This window comes from Microplitis mediator, chromosome 8, assembly GCF_029852145.1.
Source record: "Microplitis mediator isolate UGA2020A chromosome 8, iyMicMedi2.1, whole genome shotgun sequence".
In the NCBI taxonomy this organism is placed as follows: Eukaryota; Metazoa; Arthropoda; class Insecta; order Hymenoptera; family Braconidae; genus Microplitis; species Microplitis mediator.
Window position 1 is genome coordinate 1,224,599 of NC_079976.1, and position 10,308 is coordinate 1,234,906.

The following is a 10,308-nucleotide window of genomic DNA, read 5'->3' on the forward strand; positions in this document are numbered from 1 at the left end:
ATTATTATTATTATTATTATTATTATTATTATTATTATTATTATTATTATTATTATTATTATTATTATTATTATTATTATTATTATTATTATTATTATTATGATTATTATTATTATTATTATTATTATTATTATTATTATTATTATTATTATTATTATTATTATTATTATTATTATTATAATGACTTTTTTTTTGTAATTATTGAAATGCTTTGCCCATTTTACCTCAATCACTCAACTGTTAATAATAACAACAATAGATTAATTTCAATACCCTGTCCATTTTTCCCCGGTGCTTTAATTATCATTATTATTATTATTTTTACTAGTTGAGTGAATGGGGTAAAATGGGCAGAGCATTTCAACGATTTAAAAAAACGTCATAATAATAGTAATAATAAAAAATTATGAATAATAGAAGAGAAATAAATAAAAATCTTTATATTTATTTGTTTCATTTTTATTTTTGTTTGTAATCAAGACAAAAGACTTATTGACAGATAATTTTTTATTATTTTTGACGTTGATATTAATCTTGCTTTCTAAACATTTGTGATTGCATTATAATAATTTCATTTGTAGCTTTTATTTATTATTTCTTTTGAGTTTAAAATAAAAAAAAAAAAAAAAAAGTAAACGGGGCTAATTGTCGTTCAGAGTGGGCAAGAGAGGTTTTAAAATTAAAAGCGGAGGAACGGCTGCGTTAGATTGATTATTGAAACAAACATTTGCGGTATAATTATAATTATAATTTAGGTAGTGTGGTGATGAAAGTGTGTGCGACGGCCTTAAAGGTGAACCCATTAAGTGTTACCGTGTGTGCGTACCTATGGAGGCATAACATACCTTTGGGCTCCTCAATGTCGCTCCTCAATTGCTTGTTACGCGAGAGCTGTTGTCTGAAAATTTCTCTCCGGATACAGGGACTTTCACCTGAGTCTGGTGCTCCTGGTCTGGCTCTGCTCTGGCACTGGCATGAGTTCCCGCCCTGATCGTTACGAAGATCAACTTGAGGTGTCACATTTTTTTTATCATTAGTATTTTTTTAAATCAGACTTTTTAATTATCGACAAGAGCTCTGTCTTCTTCCATCTTTTTTCTAATTTTATCTTCAAGGCGATGGATGATTTATTTCTATAAATTATTTTGACTGAATTAGTTTGCGGATTTGATTGATTACTTTTTTTTATAACAAATAGTAATTTGAATTTTTTTTACTATTCTACTCTTACATAACTTTTAACTAAAATTTTTATCGAGTCTTTGTCGATACGTAAAAAATAATTTGAAATAATTTTGTAGAGAAAAGTCTAAAAAAGTATCCTGCACAGTAAAAAACGTGTGTTAAAATTCTGAGTGTTGAATTTTCAACACTTTTGTGTGTCAATTTAACACGCAGAATTCATTTTTTGTCAACTATCACAATCGATTAATTTTTTAACACACAAAAATGTCATTTTATTCGAAAGTAACACTTTTTATATGTTACTATCAAATCAACATACACTGAAAAAAAGATTTATTTGAGCCAAAGATATCGTATACTTTTTTTTTTTTTTTTTTTTTTATTTTAAATTTATATGCCAAGGCATTGAGCCTAATGGCAAGTACAATATTGTAACATTTTAATTCTATCACGTAAGTATAATATATATTTAGAACATAGAGGAAATAATTCTCTAATTTACCTCAGTAAGAGGTTGCAAACATAGTAATTGTCAAGAATTTGATTCTTTATTCATAAAAAATTCATATGCTTTATTTTTAAAGATTTGAAGTGACGATGAATTTGTAATTTCTGCTGGTAATTCCTGCCACAGACGAATAGCTGACACCAAAAAAAAATGCTCATAGACGATGGTAGTAAAATTAGGCATTTTGAACATACTATTATTTTTTGCTGCAAGCCTGCTTGATCTCCTGATATCAAGGTCTTCATTTGTAAATAAAAGCCGCAGGAATTTAGGTTTACCAGTTTCTAAAATTTTGTAAATCAGACAAGCTAGAAAATATTCTCTTTTTGATTTAGCATTAAGCCATTTTAGAGCGTGTCTGTAAGGTGTAATATGCTCATCTCTTTTTACACTAAAAATGAATCTTATAGAGTTATTTATTATCCGTTGTAGCTTCTTATCAAGTCGTTTTGATAGGTCTAAGTAAACGATGGAACAATAAACGAAAAAATTCTTGGAAAATTTTTATTTTTAACGTATACGTATGTAAAATTTTTTAACACTCACAACATGTTAAAGTAACATGTGAATAAGTGTAAAACGTTCGTTTTACACACGGTGTATGTTAATTTTGACGAATCCTTTTTTGCTGTGTGTAACAAATTACATAAACCACATGGTTTAGACGCAAAAAAATTAAAAGTAATAAACCGTTGAAAATTCATTAAAAATTGTTGGATTAAATTTAAAAATACTAGTAACTTGAGTCATTAATTTTTTTATACCGGTCATATTTTATAATTTGACTCTACTTAAAACAACTTTACAATTTATATTTCATTTTAATTACCATCCTACTGTTTAATAATATTCAGGCCTACAAAACCACTTTAATTTTTTTATTAAAAAATTAATTCGCTAAAAAGTTTAGTCAACTTTACATGAAAAACGAGTCTATTCCTCTAGTCCATATCTACGGACATAAATCAAATTGACCAAAAATTCATCAGCCGCCTGCGTCAACGAGTAGAAATCTTGAGTCGTAGTCAGACTTATTATTTTCTGAGGATAAAAAATTTTAGATATTTTTAAAACAACAACAACAACAACAACAACAACAACGTCAACAACAGTAGTAAAACTAAACGTCATAACAACAACATTATGAGTCTAGTCACCTCGTGGGCACAAAAAATAATTTAATACTTAATTTGGGCAACGAAAAAAAAAAAAACAATGGCAATAACAATAATAATAAAAATAAAAATGATAATAAACGCCCGCGCATAACTCAAAGCTGTTTGATGTTCAAAAGTATCGGATAAGAGAGTAAAGAAGTGAACAAGGGCATCGGAGTATCTGGTAATCTCTGACACACCGACACTAAATACACTAGGCCAATTCGCGTGGCCACGAGCAGCCACGACTCCCATACACACATCACTGAATAATTTATACATTTATAAATAAAAATGTTGCAACTAAAGCAATAATGTAACGCCAAAGTGAACATCATATTTCATTCTTACAATATCTCCCATGGCCCCGGAATTCTTTCCTTCGTTTCATTACGCCCTTACCCATACCCATACCCATTACCTTACATATCACCACTATATATTTCATCATATAAGTATTAAGTTGAACAATAACGATAAATAATAACCAAACTTATAAATATTAAAATTATTTTCAAATTTCTGTAGACGCCGAATTAATTTTTTATCAAGTGACGAAATAATTAATTGTCGTACTTAATATTCCTCTTTAATCCCCGATTAGGTGAATTATTTTATTTACTTAATAGTTAATAAAAAAAATTTATATTCATTTTTATATTTTTGCGGTAAATTATTATGTACTCGGGAGATTAATCTCCGTAAGTTATGTGAATTTTTTTATTTCTGTGATTGATATGACCGTTTGTAATTTTTTTTTTCTTTTTTTTTTTATACTTAGATTATTATTATTTATGTAAACCGGGAATTTCCATGCGGTTATTACGATGATCACAATTTTTATCGGGCCGCAGATCATCTGTAGAATCCGGATACACCGAAGGTGGGCTTGTTTTATTTTTAATAATATTCAGCCACATGCCCCTTACCTGCCCCATCCGGAATGACGTGTGCGTGACGCGGTGACGCATTTTAATAATTTTTTAAATTAAAAAATTACAGGATTTTTGGGTAAATTCAAAATTTGCATTTTTTTATAATCACCCATTTTGCTGAAGAAAAAAATTTATTACTCATGACCTTAATTATTGGCATTACTATTTATAATTATCAGGTGAGGTAATTACCTAATTACTGGTTAAAAAAAAAATTAAACACTTGACTTATTGGTAATAAAAAAATTTTTATATAATTGGTGTTAAGTATTTAAATAAATTACTATTATTATTAATTTTTTTAATTTAATGATCAAAAAATTTGCTAATCGATATTTAAATTTTAAAATATTCTACGTGGATTATTTAGCTATTGACTTAACATGTAATTTTATTTCTTGTTGATTTAATTTATTTATTATTTTTTTTTTTTATATTACTATTGATTTATTTTATTTCTATTTAATTGCTGATTTAATTTATTTTTTGTCATCGATTTCAATCTCTGTAAACATCTCAATTAAGGATTTAGATAGACTTTACTGGATTTTCCGTATTTTTATTTAATAATGCCTGAGGTTAAAATAAATTACATTAATTAGTCATTGAAATTATTTCCAATTGAAATTTTTAATTTATTTCAATTAACGAAAGGCAAAAAAAATTTTATTTTTATTAAAAATTTTAAGATTCTACTAAAAGTTTTCTGTTGTGAGCCGCTGCGAGATGCTGTGTCTCATCTCAGGCCGCGTAAAAATTTGAATTTTTTGGCGGCAAACAAAATTTGAATTTAAAAAAATTTATTTATTTTTTCTTTTTTACACAAATGGATTTTTCTGTAAACGACAGAAACCGGGTGGTATTTTACACCCTAAGATTTTTTTTCGGTAAATTTTCTTATCATAGAGGAACTGGGGCACGACAGACCCCTCGAAATTTGTTAAAAAAAAAATTTACGGTAAATTTATTCGAGATCAACTTCTGCCCGTTGCTCGAAGCCACGGAAAAATCGGCAGCTTAGCGGACCGTCGTGCCCCAGTCTCCCCATATGTAAGTACGCGTACATATATATTACATATATATATACGTTACAAAAACAAAAATTAAAGAGTAGGGGAGACCGGGGCAAGACGGCCCACCTAAGCCGGTTATTATTATTTGTGGCTTTTAACCATCAAGTCGATTTACTCTTGTCCAACTTGAACTCAATTCACCAAAATTTTGGTGAAGCTCCTGAAAAAAAATTTGTTTTTTTTTTGGGGCAAGACGGCCCCCTCCGAAAAAAATGAAAAAAAAATTTTTTTTTTTTAATTGTAAAAAAATTTCCTGCGTAACAAATGTTTATATTTTTCTCTTTAACAACTGTATTTACTTTAATATTACTCGAAATAACCTTTTTTGATATAATACGAGTCATTTTTTCACTTCTGTAGAAAATTGATTATTGGTTTTTTTAACTTTTTCAAATGCTCTATTTTAATCCAAATCCATATAATTAACCAAAAAATGATATTTCTATTAAATTAATCATGACTAGGTTATAATACTATGAAATACATTTTCTTTTAGAATTTTTGAGTGGTTCATTTTGCCCCAAGTTTCACGTATCGGGCTAAAAATGAGTAAATAATCTAAATTTGTGATAATCAAAAGAAAACAAGAAAAAAAAATTTTTGGTTAATTTTTGAGGTGGGCCTTCTTGCCCCAGGTGGGCCGTCTTGCCCCGGTCTCCCCTATTGTGTAATAAGATCAGATAATACAGCGTACAGCATACATCAGAAGCAGTATTGCGATGACTCAATAATAAATCGACTGTTTGTATATATTTGCTCGTGTAATTTTCATACGTAAATTCACAAATATAAATATATGTATATATATATATATACAGAAAGATTATTATGATCGGTATTGGCGTGCATTGTACCTCAAGTGTGTACAGGTTCTCCTGTAAATATACTCGTCTCGACAAGGTTGTTCGAGGACGCTTATGAGGCCACGGCGTCTAATTTACGATCATAAATATTTGTTACTTTCTTTTAATGAAGATAATTAATTAAATTATTCACGAGTATAAACTATTATACACTTACTATGTATTTAAATATTTATTATTTTGACAAATAATCAATTAAAATTTTGGACGGGATTAGCATTGCGTCAAGGCTACAATCAACAAGAAGGTGAAAGGTAAAAACGCTTATATTTTTCTTTATTATTATTATTATTGTTACTTATTGAATGCTGGATGTTTGATGTTTGTTGAAAATAATAATTGAAGTTGATTGACTGAGGATAATTTTATCGGGGATGGCCGAAGATCGACGGATTATCGGTGGAAATATTTTTCAGACCGACGATGACGAAATTAGAGATTATTTTGGTGTCGAAAAGCTGAGGAATTTACAATCGCGTATTCGGCGGATGCTTTTGGGTTCTGTGTATGTTGACGGAATTGACATGTGTTGTATTGGGGTTTGAAGAATACACACGTGGTGTGGAGACTCATGAGTTGAAGAGATGGAGAGTGAAACGATTTTCGTTCTTGTTTTATTTTTCGAACGCTGTTTTGATGGGAAAATTCGGCGGCCGATACGACGGGATGCTGTTGTTTATTGTGGGTATATATGTAATATGACAAACACGAAATGGAGTATCGGAATTTTCGGAGAAAGTAACGATCGTTCGGTAAAGGAAGGATTCTGTATTTATAAGAAGAGAGTACCGAGAGTAGTTTCTGGGTGCGGTGCACTTATTTTTATTCTTGGATTAACATGGCTGTATAACTAGAATTTTTTAAGGTTGAATTTATTTTTTTTTATGACTAGAAAATTTTTTTATGTAACTCATGCTAAAAAATTTATATTGCTTTCATAAAAATGTTTTGTTGATTCGAATATTTTAAGTTTTTCGTTACGAAACACGACGGAATTTTATTTTTAGGGTTTTTCTACTCCAGCTTTTTTTCTTACAGCAAATATTTGCGATTTTCCAAAATCCTCAGTGACAAATTTATTACAAAAAAATGGATTAATAGCCACCTAATTTTTTAACTTCCATCTTACAGCACAAATTCCTCAAAAAATATCTAAAAAATTCACCTTCACATTTAATACAAAATCTCATAGGGGAGACCGGGGCAAGACGGCCCACCTGGGGCAAGAAGGCCCACCTCAAAAATTAACCAAAAATTTTTTTTTCTTGTTTTCTTTTGATTATCACAAATTTAGATTATTTACTCATTTTTAGCCCGATACGTGAAACTTGGGGCAAAATGAACCACTCAAAAATTCTAAAAGAAAATGTATTTCATAGTATTATAACCTAGTCATGATTAATTTAATAGAAATATCATTTTTTGGTTAATTATATGGATTTGGATTAAAATAGAGCATTTGAAAAAGTTAAAAAAACCAATAATCAATTTTCTACAGAAGTGAAAAAATAACTTGTATTATATCAAAAAAGGTTATTTCGAGTAATATTAAAGTAAATACAGTTGTTAAAGAGAAAAATATAAACATTTGTTACGCGGGAAATTTTTTTACAATTAAAAAAAATAATTTTTTTTTTCATTTTTTTTCGGAGGGGGCCGTCTTGCCCCAAAAAAAAAAATTTTTTTTCAGGAGCTTCACCAAAATTTTGGTGAATTGAGTTCAAGTTGGACAAGAGTAAATCGACTTGATGGTTAAAAGCCACAAATAATAATAACCGGCTTAGGTGGGCCGTCTTGCCCCGGTCTCCTCTACCAAAAAATGGATTAACAGCCACCTAATTTTTTAACTTCCATCTTACAGCACAAATTCCTTGAAAAATATCTAAAAAATTCACCTTCACATCTAATACAAAATCTCATAAATTTACAAGCATAAATTCTTGAAAAATTTTTTATCAAAGTCCATCATATAAATATTATTTACTTATTTCATATATATAAAATAAAATAAAAAAAAATAACGAATGCGGATCTCGTACTGTAGAAGTGTAAAGACTCGTCCTTGCATTAAAAAGCAAATAATCTAAAAAAACAACCTTTAAATAATAATTGACACACATAAGTTTTTTTTTCCAACAAATTCTCCATTGAAATGATTTAAATCATTGACATTACCGATTAAACATCAAACTAGTCATCTCTTTATGATTCGTATTACCCAGTTCTCCGTACATACCTTTAAATATATCAACACATGCCCACATATATAGAGCCAACATTAACACATTAGTATAAATTACCAATTTGTAAATCCCGCATGTCATCCCGATGACATTGCGTCCGACGTCATTGGTTTAACAGTGAATCAGATATTGGTAAAGAGTAAAGCGACTAAGAAATAGCATAAAGCAAAGAAATGTAAGAGGTACGTGGGTAAGCCCGCCAAGGTTTTTTGTCGGCCCACACTCTTAAATTCTTCGTGCATCAGCATCACCAGAGCACAACAACATCGAGGCTCTCGTATCAAGATGAACAAAAGGATTTTTATTATTTTATTGGTTGCTTTTTTTATTTAACACAGTGTGGGAGATATTATTACACTGTAATATATTTAATTGCGTCACACGGATCTAATTGTTACATCTAAGGAGATGCTAAAGAGATTCCATCCAGCGCCTCAATCTGGACTGGTGAACTCACGCAATACCATTATATTACTCATTTTTATTCATTGTCCGTCCGTACGTAAGTCAATGCGTTTACTCACTCGATCATGGAAAATTTGAATAAAATAAATTGATAAAAGGAATTGTCACCAGAGCAGTCTGACGGCCTGCACTGTTGTAATTATTGTTTATTAAATTTAAAGCGAGCCATTGTTCGGAGCGTCGAATTGGCACGCGCGGGCTGGGTGAGCTCGCGAGTCGAGAGCAAACGTTATTATCCGCAGCAGAAATTCTGTCTTATGTTACCGTGTCCTTGACTCCTTTAAGTGTCTGTACAAATGTACTGCACGTTACATTACATTATATTATATTACATTACACTACACTATATTACACATTACAGACATTCTGAGTGGATTCATCGGAACGCGAACACCGCATCATTGTTCTCGTTGGACGTTTGTTAAACCCTTGACTTGCTAGTTCCGGATGAGATTTCTACACTGATTGCGTTACTGCTTTTTGCTAAAACTTTAATAAAATGCTGGATGTGTATATATGTATGTACAGATGGCGGAAGATTTCCGCAATATGTTTGTATGATTGTTTTTATTTTATGATCTGCTAGATTATTGGGATTTTTTATGAGAAATTGTTGCGGGAAATGTTTTTTTTTCTTAACGAGGTCGGTTGGTTATATTGCTTTAGTTGTTTTTGTTGAAGAATATTACTGTTGGTTGTAAAAATGTGGGTCGTTTTATTTTTTTTAAAAGATATGTCGGTATTCAAATTCACAGGGACCAAATTTCGGACCTGCAGTTATGAGGCTCATCTACCTTTAGCTATAAAATATATTTTGGCAGGAATTTTATTGTTTTTTTTCCTCTAAAGAGTATTATCTGGCATCCGAAATGATGACAATGATTATTTTATACTAATAATTACGATAATTATATCATAACATGGGTTTAAAAATTCATAATGACCAAATTTTATAACTGTGGCTACGAGCCTCGAGCTTCTTTTCACAATAAAAAAATATCTGAGGCTTTTTATTGAATTTTTTTTATTTAAGTAACTTCTACTCATGTGCAAATTGGTAAAAAAAATTATTTCATGCCTACAATCGTAATTATTTTAAAATTACAAAGCCTTAAAAATTCATAATGACCAAATTTTATAACTGCGGCTACGAGCCTCGAGCTTCTTTTCACAATAAAAAAATATTTGAGGCTTTTTATTGAATTTTTTTTATTTAAATAACTTCTACTCATGTGCAAATTGGTAAAAAAAATTATTTCATGCCTACAATTGTGATTATTTAAAAATTACAAAGCCTTAAAAATTCATAATGACCAAATTTTATAACTGCGGCTACGAGCCTCGAGCTTCTTTTCACAATAAAAAAATATCTGAGGCTTTTTATTGAATTTTTTTTTATTTAAGTAACTTACACTCATGTACAAATTGCTAAAAAAAAATATTTCATGCCTAGAATTGTAATTATTTTTAAATTACAAAGCCTTAAAAATTAATAATGACCAAATTTTATAACCGTGGCTACGAGCCTCGAGCTTCTTTTCACAATAAAAAAATATCTGAGGCTTTTTATTGAATTTTTTTTATTTAAGTAACTTCTACTCATGTGCAGATTAATAAAAAAAATTATTTCAAGCCTACAATTGTAATTATTTAAAAATTACAAAGCCTTAAAAATTAATAATGACCAAAATTTAAAAATCACTTCTCTACAAACGAGTTTTTTTCTCCCGAAAAATTCCTTAACCAAAGTCTCGGATCTTTGTTTCATTAAATCATATCTACTCATGCATATTACTCAAAAAATATAATATTCCATCCTCTTAAAGCTAATCAGCTTAACTATTTAACCTATTACCCAAACGAATTCCCATCTCTCAAC